The 15,312-nt window shown below is 32.9% G+C and overlaps 1 protein-coding gene across 4 annotated transcripts in view; it reads left to right on the top strand.

The window, feature by feature from the left end:
* The window catches only part of LOC106093002 (hybrid signal transduction histidine kinase M), a 195,446-nt gene that overhangs the window by 161,324 nt on the left and 18,810 nt on the right, over window positions 1-15,312 (top strand). The window lies entirely within an intron of this gene.

Raw genomic sequence — 15,312 nt, 5'->3', positions numbered from 1 at the left:
ATTTTTTTATTTTATTTTTTTTTTATTTCATTCCATTTCATTTCATTCCATTCCATTTCATTTCATTTCATTTCATTTCATTTCATTTCATTCCATTCCATTCCATTTCATTTCATTCCATTTCATTCCATTTCATTCCATTTCATTCCATTTCATTCCATTTAATTCCATTTAATTCCATTTTATTCCATTTTATTCCATTTCATTCCATTCCATTGCATTCCATTGCATTTCATTCCATTTCATTTCATTTCGTTATAATTACTTTTTTCTAGTTCGTATCAAAATTTTATTTTTTCCAACTCCTACAATATTTTTCCTCCACCCCCTCAAAGGCTTCATTTAATTATGTGATCTGGTATTTGCCGACAATTATTTAAATTTGTTATTTAATGCCAATATGGTATTTGTGGTTGTTTTACCATTGTCTACTGCCATGGCCATAAACAATGGGGGTATGAGATACAACAACTGCAATGGAAACACTTGTTGCACTGTTTGCTATAATCATGTAACACATTTATGCATCATGTTGCCGCTGCTGCTGCTGGCGATCCACTAAACCCATGCATGCACTCTCAAACAAATTCCAACTCAAGTGAATGCTGCTCCTTTTGATCACAAGTCGTCGCATAGCAAAAAAAAAAAAAACAAAAGCATTTTCAGCTACAATTTGTGGCCATAATCATTTCTTAGTCAAATGTAATTATTTTTTCAATTGTACACCTTTTAGACACCGAATGTGTTTTGGCCACAGCTGAGCTAAGCTGAACCGAATCGAGCTGACCATTGACTGTGTCTTTGGCTCCCTGTGATCATATATTGGTCAAGATATGAACGGCACAGGAATGGGAGCAACAACAATCAGCCAGATGAGGTGGCAAGGCAACAACAACAAATACAGAAAATGTGGTCGGTGGCAGAGGTGGTAACGATCAACAACATTTGCCATAATGTTTGGCTTATGGATAGCCGCTAAGGCAGTTTTAAACTTCCGTCCGTTGGCAAAATAATTTTCTTTTCAGTTTTTGGTTCTTTGTTGTTGTTGTTGTCTAACAATTGCAACTTAAAAATGGATGAACGATGAACGAGGAATGAATGGACAGACGGACGGACACTTGGATGGATGGACTTTTTTTACTCGTTGTAGTTGCTGCTATGCACTTTGCATTGGATTGAGCAGAAAACAGTAGCAATTGTTGGCAAAGCATCGCGTGATCACCAACAATTTAGTGCAGAGAAATATAACTATTTTCAGTTGGATCAGAAAGAGTGAGAGAAGGGGGTGAGTAGCATAGGCAGGGTTATTACACGGGGGCCAGCAATTGGAGGAGGGCAGAGCATTTGCTGTTAATGCCTCGGTCAAGACAACGCCAACACCGCCAACCACACCATTGGATAAAATGAACTGAACTGAAAAAAAAAATAACACTACTGTGAGTCTGTCTTAATATAAAAAAGCTTGGGTTACAGCAAAGGCTAGCAAAAAAACTGATCCTGTCGTTTTTTGCTGCTGAGGCGGCTGCTGCAGCTTTTAAAGGTGAATAGAGTTGCCCTGACATCAAAAATATGATTAAACTTCTTGTCAAAGATTAAATAATTTTTTTTAATGATTTAATTTTTTTTAATTCCGATAAAAATCAAATTCAAACGAAATTTCAATAAAACTAAAATTTTGATAAATTTTCGGTGAAACTAAAGTTTTCACAAAACTTCGATAAAAAATCTTATATTTTAATAGAAATCAAAATTACGACATTTTGACCAAAATAGGATAAAACTAAAACTGCGTAATCGGCTTGTTGTGCGCTCTAAATACTAAAAAAGTAAACTCGAAATAAAATCTTAATTAGGAATTCCATGCCATTTACAAAATCCTTAATTGTTTTCATAAACATTTGAACAAAATTTCGATAAAAATAACGATTAAGATTTCGATAACAAATTTAATTTAAAATGAACTATTGATTTTAATTGAAAAGTAAATTGACAAATTTTTTAGCAAAATTTAAAAATTTCCATAAAAATAAAATTCGATAAATGTCGATAAAAATCCAATTTAGACAAAATTTTAATAAGAACCAGATTTCAACAAACCTTCGATAGAAATGAAAGTTTGACAAATTAAGATTTGTTTTTAATTTAAATAAATATTCAAAGCTGACAAGATATCGATATTTACTAAAAATTTGAAATTTGTGACACCATTTCGATGAATATCAAATTTTGACAAAATTTAGATAAATATCAATTTTGGACAAAATTTCGATGAATACCAAATTTTTACAAAATTTCGATGAATACCAAATTTTGACAAAATTTCGATAAATATTACAAAATTTCGATGAAAAATAAGTTTTGGCCAAATTTTAAAGAATATAAAATTTTGACAAAATTTCAATGAGTATTAAATTTTGACAAAATTTCAATGAGTATTAAATTTTGACAAAATTTCAATGAGAATTAAATTTTGACAAAATTTCAATGAGTATTAAATTTTGACAACATTTCAATGAGTATTAAATTTTGACAAAATTTCAATGAGTATTAAATTTTGACAAAATTACAATGAGTATTAAATTTTGGCAAGATTTCGATGAGTATTAATTTTTGACCAACTTTCGATGTATATCAATTTGTGACAAAATTTCGATAAACATCGAATTGTTACAAAATTTCGATAAATATCGAATTGTTGCAAAATTTCGATAGAAATAAAATTTTGACAAAAATCAAATAAATGTAAAATTTTGATAAAATTTGGAAGACTATCAAATTTTGATAAAATTGCGACGAATGTCGAATTTTAAGAAAATTTCAATGAATATCAAATTTTAATAACATTTCGACAAAATTTCGAAAAGCATTTAATTTCGAAAAATTTCAATGAATGTAAAACTTTGACAAAATTTTGATGAATATTAATTTGTTGCAAAATTTCGATAAATATCGAATTTTTATAAAATTTCGGTAAATATTGAATTTTTATAAAATTTCGATTAATATCGAATTTCTATAAAATTTCGATAAATATCGAATTTTTATGAAATATCGATAAATATCGGATTTTTATAAAATTTCGATTAATATCGAATTTTTATAAAATTTCGATAAATATCGACTTTTTATAAAATGTCGATAAATATCGAATTTTTATAAAATTTCGATGAATATCAAATTTTCGATATATATCAAATTTGACAAAATTTCGTAAACATTTAATTTGGAAAAATTTCAATGAATGTAAAATTTTGACAAACTTTCGAATGAAGATTAATTTCAATGAAGATGAAATTTTGACAAAATTTCACTGAATATAAAATTTTTACAAAATGTTAATGAATATTAAATTTTGACAAAATTTCGATGAAGATCAAATTAAATTAAATTTTGACAAAATTTCCAAATAATGATATTTTGACAAAATTTGGAAATATTTGCACTTTTGACAAAAATTCGTGGAATAAAGTGTGTTGACAAAATTTCGATTAATATTAAATTTTGAAAGAATTTCGAAAAAAATCACAAATTTTCGATTAATACCAAGGTTAGGTAAGAGTGGCAGTCCTTTACAGACTCACTAAGACAATTTTAGGTCCATTGTGATACCACAGTAACGACAAACCAGAAGGCTTCTGGAGGGAATCGAACCCACGACTCTTGCACTGGTAATCCAAGCACGCTACCAACTCGGCTACCGGCTACTATTACATTTTTACAAAATTTCGATAAATATTGAATTTTTTTGATACATATAAAATTTTGACAAAACTTTGATAAATATCAAAAAATATCAAAAATTTAAATTTAACAAAATTTTGATAAATATGAAATTTTTCGATAAATATAATATATTCGGTATATATGAAATTTTGAAAAATTTGATAAATATAATATTTTAACAAAATTTTGATTAATATGAATTTTTGACAAAATTTCGATAAATATCGAATTAAGAAAAATACATACCAAATTTCGACAAAATTTCAGTAAAAATTAAATTTTAACCAAACTTCAATAAATATTAAATTTGGATAGTTTCGATAAATATAAAATTTTGATAAGTATCGAATTTGGACAAAATTTTGATGGGTATAGAAATTTGACATATTTTCAATCACTATTACATTTTGAAAAAATTTCGATAAATCTAAATTTTTTTGATACATATGAAATTTTGAAAAAATTTCGATAATTGTGAAATTTTGACAAAATTTCAATATGTATGAAATTTGACAAAGTTTCGATAAATATGAAAATTCAATAAAATATGAAATTTTGACAACATTTCGAATCAAATTTAGACAAAATTTTGATGAATATAATATTTTAACAAGATTTTGATTAATATGAATTTTTGACAAAATTTCGATAAATATCGAATTACGCAAAATGTTTAATACATACCAAATTTCGACAAAATTTCAGTAAAAATGAAATTTTAACCAAATTTCAATAAATATCAAATTTGGATAGTTTCGATAAATATCAAATTTTAATAGGTATCGAATGAGTATCGAATTTGGATAAAATTTTGATTAGTATAAAAATTTGGCAGATTTTCAATTTCTATTACATTTTGACAAAATTTCGATAAATATCGATTTTATTTGATACATATCAAATTTTGACAAAACTGCGATAAATATGAAATTTTGACAAAATTTCGATAAATATGAAATTTTGACAAAATTTCGATAAATATGAAATTTTGACAAAATTTCGATAAATATGAAATTTTGACAAAGTTTCGAATCACATCTAGACAAAATTTTGATGAATATAATATTTTAACAAAATTTTAATTAATATGAATTTTTGACAAAATTTCGAATCATACATCAAATTTTGACAGAACTTGAACAAATACCAAATTTAAAATAACTTCGATAAATATCAAAAGACTTCGATAAATATCGAAAAATTTCGATTAATATCAAAAATTTTCGATAAATATCGAAACATTTCGATAAATATCAAAAATGATAAATAACGAAAATTTTCGATATATATCGAAAATTTCTATAAATATCGAAAAATTTCGATAAGTATAGATAATTTCAATAATTGTCGAAAAATTTTGATAAATATCGAAAAATTTCGATAAATATCGAAAATTTTCGATAAGTATCTAAAAATTTCCATAATTATCCAAATTTAAGAAAATGTCTATAAATTTGAACAAATTAATTCATATTTCGATAAAATTTCGCCAAAAACTTAAATTTGACGACATAAATCAAGTTGTGGTAAAATTTCGAAAATGGAATTTAAAAACAAAAAATTTTTGATATGCATCGATATGTAAAAATCATGTTGTATAAAAATGGATTTTGAAGATTTTAATTAAAATTAAATTTAATTTCTAAAAAAATATAATTTGCCACAATTTCAATAAAAGGTACAGAATTGATATGCATTTTTGTTTTAGAGATTCAATTTTTGTTTGCGATATGTTGCGATTTTTATGATAGGTTCGGTTAGGTTAGGTTGAAAAGAGGCTGCGTATATTAATCCGCCCCACAATGGACATACACCTAAGCCATACACCTAAGCTTGTTGTGCGCTCTATTTTTTATGATAAGCGATAGCATTTTCCATGATATTTTCGATGAGGCTAAAATGTTTACAAAAAAAACTATGGCAACGAATTTCTTGTATTTGCTTATTCATTTCTTTTTAAGTTTTACTTTTTTATATAATGGCTACCCTGTTCGTTAATCATCGCTAGGTTAGCAATATCATAGGCCAAGTATCCGTTTCTTCAACTGTTGGTTACCTTTTTCCATTCTCTCCTACTCTTCCTTAAAGTTACTCTTGCCAGCCGCAATATATCCGTTGCTTGGTTGCGAGTGTCTTACCAATGGTATATTTACCTTTTAAAACCATAATTATTAACAATACTACTACTTTAGTTTAAATTAAAAACCCCGGCTAGAACATTTGTGGCTGGATGGCTAGCAAAATGGTATAGGGCGATGGCATTGGTTCAAGTATTCAGCTGTAAGCTGAAGAAGATTGCCGGTTTGGAAGTTGCGCATGCGCATGCGCAGAACAACAACAACGATGGAAAACAGAAAATTAAATAACTCTAAACAGGATCGAATATTCAAACAGTGCTACTTATTAAGCCAGAGTTAAGAAGACATATTCAAACATACCAAAAAAAAAGGCTAAACTATGGCTTGTCTCAAGCGCAGGCGCTTGGATTCTTTTCCTTGGGTTTACATAGAATGCCAAGCAGACACCTTTAAAGCTGCCTGAGTCACACCACCATAGCAGGATAGTGCTACCTAAAAATCCTTAAACATTTTGTAGCATGTTGCACTTGCTCCCTTGGGGTTTTTTATGTTTCTCTTTCCCTCGCTCTCACTCTGCTCTCTCTTCACTCTGCCTGCTAAAAGTTTTCTTGATTAGCTTTAAGATATTGTTATTACACCAGCGATACGAGTGTTGTTGGTGGTGGTGGTGTGGTAGTTTGGCAACATTTGTTGGCCTTATTAGTTTTCTTACTTCTGTATTCTTCTGGTTATATGCAAACGCAATTATTGCATGTCGTGCTGCCGCTTGCAACAAACAACAGGCAAGAACAGCTATGGTAACTTCAACACCACCGCCATCATCATCATCACCATCACCATCACCATCATTGCCATCATAACCATCGTCATTTTCCTTATCCAGTCCCAGCAGCAGCACACATTACATCTTTATGACTTGGTCAATAACATTGGCATTGGCATGAAGGTACAAAAACCCCTTTTTCGGTATATTATCTGTAAGGGATTCTGGTCGTTAAAGGTTTTCTTTTTTTGTCTTAAGCTAATTTTAAGAATATTGAGCAGAAGGCTAATTTAATTTGAAACAGGTGCTTTTGAGCTGGCCTTGGTGTTGGTAATGGGAATGGAGTTAAGTTTTAAGACAAAACAAGTTAAAATTTTAAGGAAATTTTTTCCAAGAAGAAAATTTTAATGAAATTTTTCCCAAGAAAAGGATTTTAATTTGAATGAAATTTTCTTTAAAGAAAAATTTTAAGAGAAATTTTCTCTAACTAAAACTTTCATTTTTATACCCTACACCACAGCAGTGGTGTAGGTGCATTTGTTTGTAACACCCAAATGGAAGAGAGATAGACCCATTGATAAGTATGCCGATCGACTCAGAATCACTTTCTGATTCGATTTAGCCATGTCCGTCTGTCCGTCCGTCCGTCTGTCCATGTTAATTTGTGTACAAAGTACAGGTCGCAGTTTTCATCCGATCGTCTTCAAATTTGGTATAGGCATGTTTATCGGCCTGGAGATGAAGCCTATGGAAATTGGTAAAAAATCGGTTAAGATTTGGATATAGCTCCCATATATATGTTCGTCCGATTTTCAGTAATAATGCAATCAAATGGTGTTTTGTCAACCGATTCTCTTGAAATTTGGCAGGAAGGATTTTCTCTTGACTCTCGACATTATTGGTGAATTTCATAGAAATCGGTTCAGATTTGGATATAGCTCCCATATATATGTTCGTCCGATTTTCAGTAATAATGCAGTCAAATGGTCATTTGTCAACCGATTCTCTCGAAATATGGCAGGAAGGATTTTCTCTTGACTCTCGACATTATTGGTGAATTTCATAGGAATCGGTTCAGATTTAGATATAGCTCCCACATATATGTTCGTCCGATTTTCAGTAAAAATGCAATCAAATGGTCTTTTGTCAACCGATTCTCTCGAAATTTGGCAGGAAGGATTTTCTCTTGACTCTCGACATTATTGGTGAATTTCATAGAAATGGGTTCAGATTTGGATATAGCTCCCATATATATGTTCGTCCGATTTTCAGTAAAAATGCAATCAAATGGTCTTTTGTCAACCGATTCTCTCGAAATTTGGCAGGAAGGATTTTCTCTTGACTCTCGACATTATTGGCGAATTTCGTGAAAATCGGTTCAGATTTAGATATAGCTCTCATATACATATATAGCCAGATTTTCACTCCTAGAGCCACTGCAAGCGCATTTATTGACCAATCTTGCCAAAATTTTGTACAACACCTTCCTCGATGACTACCACAATATCCGAGCAGTATGCTTGAAATCGGTTCAGATTTGGATATAGCTCCCATATATATGTTCGTCCGATTTGCAGTAATATTGCAATAAAATTGTCTTTTGTCAACCGATACTCTCGAAATTTGGCAGAAAGGATTTTCTTATGACTCTCGATATAACTGGCAAATTTCATAGAAATCGGTTCAGATTTAGATATAGCTGTCATATATGGCAGATCGCCAGATTTTTCACCCCTAGAGGTATTATACAATCGGCACCGTCCGACTTTTGCTCTTCCTTACTGGTTTCTAAGAAATAATGAAAATTATTTGAAGAAAATACTTGTTTCTTAAACATCTTAGCCTTCAAGCAACTTCTTACGGCTTCGAATAGGTATTAAGAAATCTAGATTTTTTTTTCAAATCTACAATTTTCTCATATTCTTCAACAAGGCGACAATTTTTTCCCGCTTAATAAGTTAATTATATGCTAAAAAATATATTTACGTATAACTAAGCAAACACAAATAGCACTACCAACAGCTACGGCACTAATTTTTCCAGTAGAAACTAAAAAAGTAGTTTATTCGCACCCAGTGGTCCATTAGTGTCAATAATAAAAAAATAATTATAGGCAAGAGAAAATAATAGACATTGAAAAACTATTATCCAATAAAAAAAAACGTGGGATAAATGATTGAAATTTTTGAGAACATAGACATAAGCCATTAAGTTCGGCCGGGCCGAACTTTGGGTACGCCACACCTCGGGTATATATGTAAATCCCCTTTCGTCACAATCCGGTGAAAATTGGACAACTATGCACCAATATTCGGAACATTTCACCGAAATCGGTTAAAAAATAAAGCTTTTATGGGTTTCAGACCCTTAATCGGGAGATCGGTCTATATGGCAGCTATATCTAGATATAGTCCGATCTGAACCATATTTGGGTCAGATGTCGGGAGGCTTAAGTTAACCCACTGTTTAAAATTTCATCAAAATCGGGTAATAAAGCTTTTATTGGCTTCAGAGCCTATATGACCCGAAATAGCTGTCATATAAACCGATTTAACGTCTTGACTTCTTGTGCCTCTAGAGGGCGCAATTCTTATCTGACTTGAATTCTTGAGCCTCTAGCGGGCACAATTCCTATCCGATTTGGCTGAAATTGTGCAAGAAGTGTTTCGTCATGACTTCCAACAACTGTGCCAAGTATGTTTCAAATCGGTCAACAACCTGATAAAGCTGCCATATAAACCAATCTGGGATCTTGACTTCTTGAGCCTCTAGAGGGCGAAATTTTAAAATTTTTCTGAAATTTTGCATGAGGTGTTTTATTGAGCCTCTAGAGGGCGAAATTTTTCTGAAATTTTGCATGAGGTGTTTTATTGTGAGTGATTTCAACAACGGTTCATAACCTTATATAAAGGGTGATTTTTTTGAGGTTAGGATTTTCATGCATTAGTATTTGACAGATCACGTGCGATTTCAGACATGGTGTCAAAGAGAAAGATGCTCAGTATGCTTTGACATTTCATCATGAATAGACTTACTAACGAGCAACGCTTGCAAATCATTGAATTTTATTACCAAAATCAGTGTTCGGTTCGAAATGTGTTCATTCACCGTAACGTTGCGTCCAACAGCATCTTTGAAAAAATACGGTCCAATGATTCCACCAGCGTACAAACCACACCAAACAGTGCATTTTTCGGGATGCATGGGCAGTTCTTGAACGGCTTCTGGTTGCTCTTCACTCCAAATGCGGCAATTTTGCTTATTTACGTAGCCATTCAACCAGAAATGAGCCTCATCGCTGAACAAAATTTGTCAAAATTTGAACACATTTCGAACCGAACACTGATTTTGGTAATAAAATTCAATGATTTGCAAGCGTTGCTCGTTAGTAAGTATATTCATGATGAAATGTCAAAGCATACTGAGCATCTTTCTCTTTGACACCATGTCTGAAATCCCACGTGATCTGTCAAATACTAATGCATGAAAATCCTAACCTCAAAAAAATCACCCTTTAGCTGTGATACAAACCGATCTGGAATCTTGACTTTTTGAGCCTCTAGAGGGCGTAATTATTATCCGATTTGGCTGAAATTTTGCACGAAGTGTTTCATCATGACTTCCAACATCTGTTCTAAGTATGGTTGAAATCGGTCAATAACCTGATATAGCTGCCACATAAACCAATCTGGGATCTTGGCTTCTTGAGCCTCTAGAGGGCGCAATCCTTATCCGATTTGGTTAAAATTTTGCACGAAGTGTTTCACCATGACTTCCAACAAATGTGTCAAGTATGGTTGAAATCGGTCCATAACCTGATATAGCTGTGATATAAACCGATGTGCGGTCTTGACTTCCAGCGCCTCTAGAGGGCGGAATTCTTGACTTCTTGATCCTCTAGAGGTCGCAATTTCTATCGGATTTGGCTGAAATTTGTCATGAGGTGGTTTGTTATGACTTTCAACAACTGTGTCAAATAAAATTAAAATCGGTTCATAACCTGATATAGCTGCCATATAAACCGATCTTCGATCTTGACTTCTTGAGCCTCTAGAGGGCGTAATTCTTATCCGATTTGGTTGAAATTTTGCACGAAGTGTTTCACCATGACTTCCAACAAATCTGTCAAGTATGGTTGAAATCGGTCTACAACCTGATACAGCTGTGGTATAAACCGATGTGTGGTCTTGACTTCTAGCGCCTCTAGAGGGCGGAATTCTTGACTTCTTGAGCCTTCAGAGGGCGCAATTCCTATCCGATTGGGCTGAAATTTTGCACAACGTATTTCGTTATGACTTTCAACTACTGTGCAAAGTATGGTTTCAATCGGCTAATAACCCAATATAGCTGCCATCTAAATCGATCTGGGATCTTGTACTTTGAGTGAGTTGCACTGCTCTTGTGCTTTGAGTTGCACTGCTCTCATGCTTTGAATCGCAGACCATGTGCAGACAACAAATAGTGAGAGCCATTAATCGTCATCGTCTTGATATTTGAAGTCGATCCAGTCATGTTCGGTTTTTTCATCTGTGGAAATTGGTAGATAGAATTAAGATATACACTTGAAATTTTGCTTAGATACTTCTTATTCATATACGATGGGGATTAAAAATTGCCCAACACGGTTAAGATTGGTATAAAGCTTCCATATAAAGAGTTCCTTCGATTTGACTTCTTGAGCCCCTAGAAGCCTCAGTTTTGGTCCAATTTGGCTGACATTTTGAACTGAGAGTTTTACTACGAACTCCAACCTTCGCATTAAGTATAGTACTAATCAGCTTACAACCTAATGTATCACTCACATAAACCGCTGTCCCGATTTTACTTCTTAAGCCCCTCTTGAAGCCGAAATTGTTAGACGATTTGGTTGAAATTTTACATGTGATGTTCTTTTACGGCGTTCATCAAACTAGCTAAATATGGTCCAAATGTTGTATAACTTGATATAAATCCCATATAAACCGATTTCTCGATTAGTTTTTTACGGCCTCAAAAACCTTCAAAGTTTGGCTGATTTGGCAGAAAAATTAATCTTAATTCACCTGTCAAAATATATAAAAAAAACATGATTGTTGGTTCTCAAGTTTCGGCCCGACCGGTTTAAGCTTGTTTTTACTAGTTTTTCTAATTTATTATTATTATTATTTTTCCATATTCTTTGAATTTTTTTTTATAACTTTTTATATTTTTTTTTATTTTCTTTAATTATTAAAAATTATATTCCTTTTTCTCTATTTCACATCCCATATTCATATCTACCCCTTTTTGCAAACCAGTGTTTAATTTTTTTATTTTTTTTTTTTTGAAAATTTTTTCAAATCACTTTTACAAACAACTTTTCTCAATAGCCTTCTGTTGTGTTCAACTCAATTATTGTCATCGAAACGACAGCAATCTGCACTCGAAGTCATATTAGACCACTTTATTAAGCCCACAAACAACCACACACTTGAATAGCAGCATAGTATATGCATGTATAGGGGGTCACAAAGGTTACAAGTTAATTAAAGGTAATTTCCAAGTATTTTTCAATTTAAGCACTCAACTCAATTCAGCACAGGTCTCAATAGAGAGAAGAAATAAAAATAAAACCAACAGCAACAACAACAACCACAAAATGTATGCCAATATAAAAAGCTAGCGGTCCTATAACGATTCGCAATGTGGTAGTAGTGGGCAAGTGGGGTGTACGTATGCGTATGGGTATTTGTTTGCGCATACATGCATTGACTACAACAATTTCAAGTGGCAATTGAGGTGAGATCAAAACGTTAATAACAGGCGCCAAATAATCACAATATACACAAACACACAGACACTCAGCATACCTTAATAGATAAGCAATTACATATAAATCTTGGGATAAGTAAGAAAAAAATATAAAGCAAAAACAACACAATTGACAAATAATAAAACCAATCCCCATCGCGCTTTATGAAAACCTGGGCGAAGCGAAGCAAAGAAGACAACACAAAACCTTTATGCGGGCGCCACTTTTTTTTTACTGTGTGAAGGCATACGAACAAAGATACAACAAAACGTCAAAGCTTTTAACAGAAAACCAACAATGGTGTAAAAAAAAAGCTCATTCGTGGATCTTTTGTTACACCCACCCCCGTTTTCGTCACCACTCCACCATAGCTATATACTCGTGCCAATGCTGTACAAAAGAAAAGCCAATGAGGAAGGAGTACCATAAAATACAATACCCCCGTACCACCCTCCCTCTGGCCATCGGCGACACTTGCTCACATTGAGTATGAGGGAGGAGGAGAGTGAGGCGTTGCGCACAATCCATGGATTTAAATATGAATTTCTGTGAAATTACCAGCATTGTGTGGTGTGAATGGATGATTGCCAACAATAGCAGCAGCAGCACCACCATCACACTACCACCACCACCACCAACGGCAGCAAGGTGGGGGTGGGATTGTGTGAGCCAATGGTGTGTTGTTGTTTTTGCTGCTGCTATTTTATTGTTGCCCCCTTTTTGTGGAAGGAGAAAAAGAAAAGTGAATAATAAACACAAAAACACCAACAACTACAATGATGACAATAGCTACAGCAGCAGCAACAACAACAACTACAATGAAATACTAAACGCTGATTGGCTGTTTGTCGAATGATTTTCTTTAATGAATTTTATGAGCTGACGAGTGTAATGAATAATAAGAAACACATTCACTGGCATACAGATTAGATCAATGAAATAGCAGAAAAGAGGAAATGAAAGGTGGTAATTCAAAAGAATATAATAGTCAGAATCGAGACTATGTATCCAATAAAGCTGACATTCAATTTCTTAGGTCATTATAACAATTTTTTAGGAAAAAAATTTTGAAAAAAATAAAAACATTGAGTTTCCATTGCAGTATATTCTTTGAATAGAAAGCATTAAACTATGGCCTAAAGACGGGCAATATCCTGCAATGGAATCTCAAAAATATTTTAAGACCGAAAAAGAAAGCGCAAGCAAACAAAAATAAAAATAATTAATTTCGTCATTCCGATTGTAACAATTCGAAATATGCATCTAAGACCCCATATAGTATATATATTCTTGATCGCCATGACATTTTAAGTCGAATAAGTCATGTCCGTCTGTCCTTCCGTCTGTCGAAAGCATGCTAACTTTCGTAGGAGTAAAGCTAGACGCTTGAAATTTTCAACAAATGTATCTTATTAATGTATGTCAATTACGATTGTAAATAGGCCAAATCGGTCCATGTTTTGATATAGCTGCCATATAAACCGATCTGGGATATGGACTTCTTGAGCCCCTAGAGGGCGCAATTCAAATCCGATTTGGCTGAAATTTTTCACGTGGTGTTTTGGTATCACTTTTAACACCTGTGCTAATTATGGTTTAAATCGGTCCATAACCTGATATAGCTGCCACATAAACCGATATGGAATTTTGACTTCTAAAGCCTCTAGAGGCCGCAATCCTTACTCGATTTTTTGTACAACGGCTTTTCCCACGACCTTCAACATACATATCCAATATGGTCTTATTCGATCCATATAAACCGATCTCCCGTTTATGCTTCTTGAGCCCCTACAAGGCGCAATTTTTATCCGAATGGTCTGAAATATTACCCAATAACCCCTAGTATGGTCTTTAATCTCCTATAGCATAACAATTCTTATCTATAATTCCTTGTTTGCCTAAAAAGAGATGCCGCGCAAAGAACTCGACGATTGCGATTCATGGTGGAGAGTATATAAGATTTGGCCCGATCGAACGAATAGCACGCTTTTACTTGTTTTACATACAAGAACTTTCTATTAGTATTTTATTTCTAAGTGATGCTCTATAATTGCTCTCAACTGTTTTTTGCAGCCACTTAATTTATGTGGGTGGAGGCCAGCCAACACAACAAAACTTCTTCGCTGAAGTAGTATATCCAAGAAATTAAGTGGATTTCATTTTGATGAGCTTGGTTGTTGTTGTTGTTGTGCGTTTTCTTCATATTTATCTGCACTTCATTAATTGTTTTATTAGCCATTTTGGATTTTATAAAAGTTGTCTTCACTATGGTAGCCCGCTGCAACTTACTCTGATTCCTTTAGAGTTGGTGTGGGCTTGTCGTTGTCACTTTCGCGTTTACTTGCTGCTGATTATTATGTCTTGTCGTTCTTGTTCCTTATACTCTTGTCGCTGAATAATATCATAGCATAGGCATGTTGAAAGATAGATAGAGCTGGTGGCACACTTGACTGATTTTATGTCATGTGTTATCTCCATTAAAGGGTATTAAACCATTTAATGATTCTATGGCTTACTTATACACGGTACTGCTAGTGCTTGATGGTTGGGGTGTTGTTGTTGATGATAGAGTTATTTTATAGCGCTCACACTCTTCAAGTGAATGTGAAGTTGGAAATTTTTATTTATAATTAACGATAAAATTGTAATGATAACAAATTGTTGAACGGCCATATACAAATGCATATAAATCTTGCGTTTTTGTATGGCATTATAGCTTGAATGGCATTTGTGCAAAATTAAAAGCAAAAACAAGAAGCTAAACAATAAATTTTCTGAAATAAGGTCAGGTTTGATAAACATTTTGTTGTTGTTGTTCTAGATGAGTGAGTGTATACAAATAATGTGCATTGATTTTGTTGAACGATAAGGAAAGTCATGGATTATAGACATTGATAAAACTGGTGGAGTAGGAGCAGGCATAATGAAAAAAATTACCCCATTGTTCTCTAAGGGAAGTTTGTGCGGAAATATAATTT

This window comes from Stomoxys calcitrans, chromosome 1 (assembly GCF_963082655.1).
Source record: "Stomoxys calcitrans chromosome 1, idStoCalc2.1, whole genome shotgun sequence".
In the NCBI taxonomy this organism is placed as follows: Eukaryota; Metazoa; Arthropoda; class Insecta; order Diptera; family Muscidae; genus Stomoxys; species Stomoxys calcitrans.
Note: the sequence above shows the minus strand (reverse complement) of the source record. Positions and strands in the feature narration are given on the sequence as shown.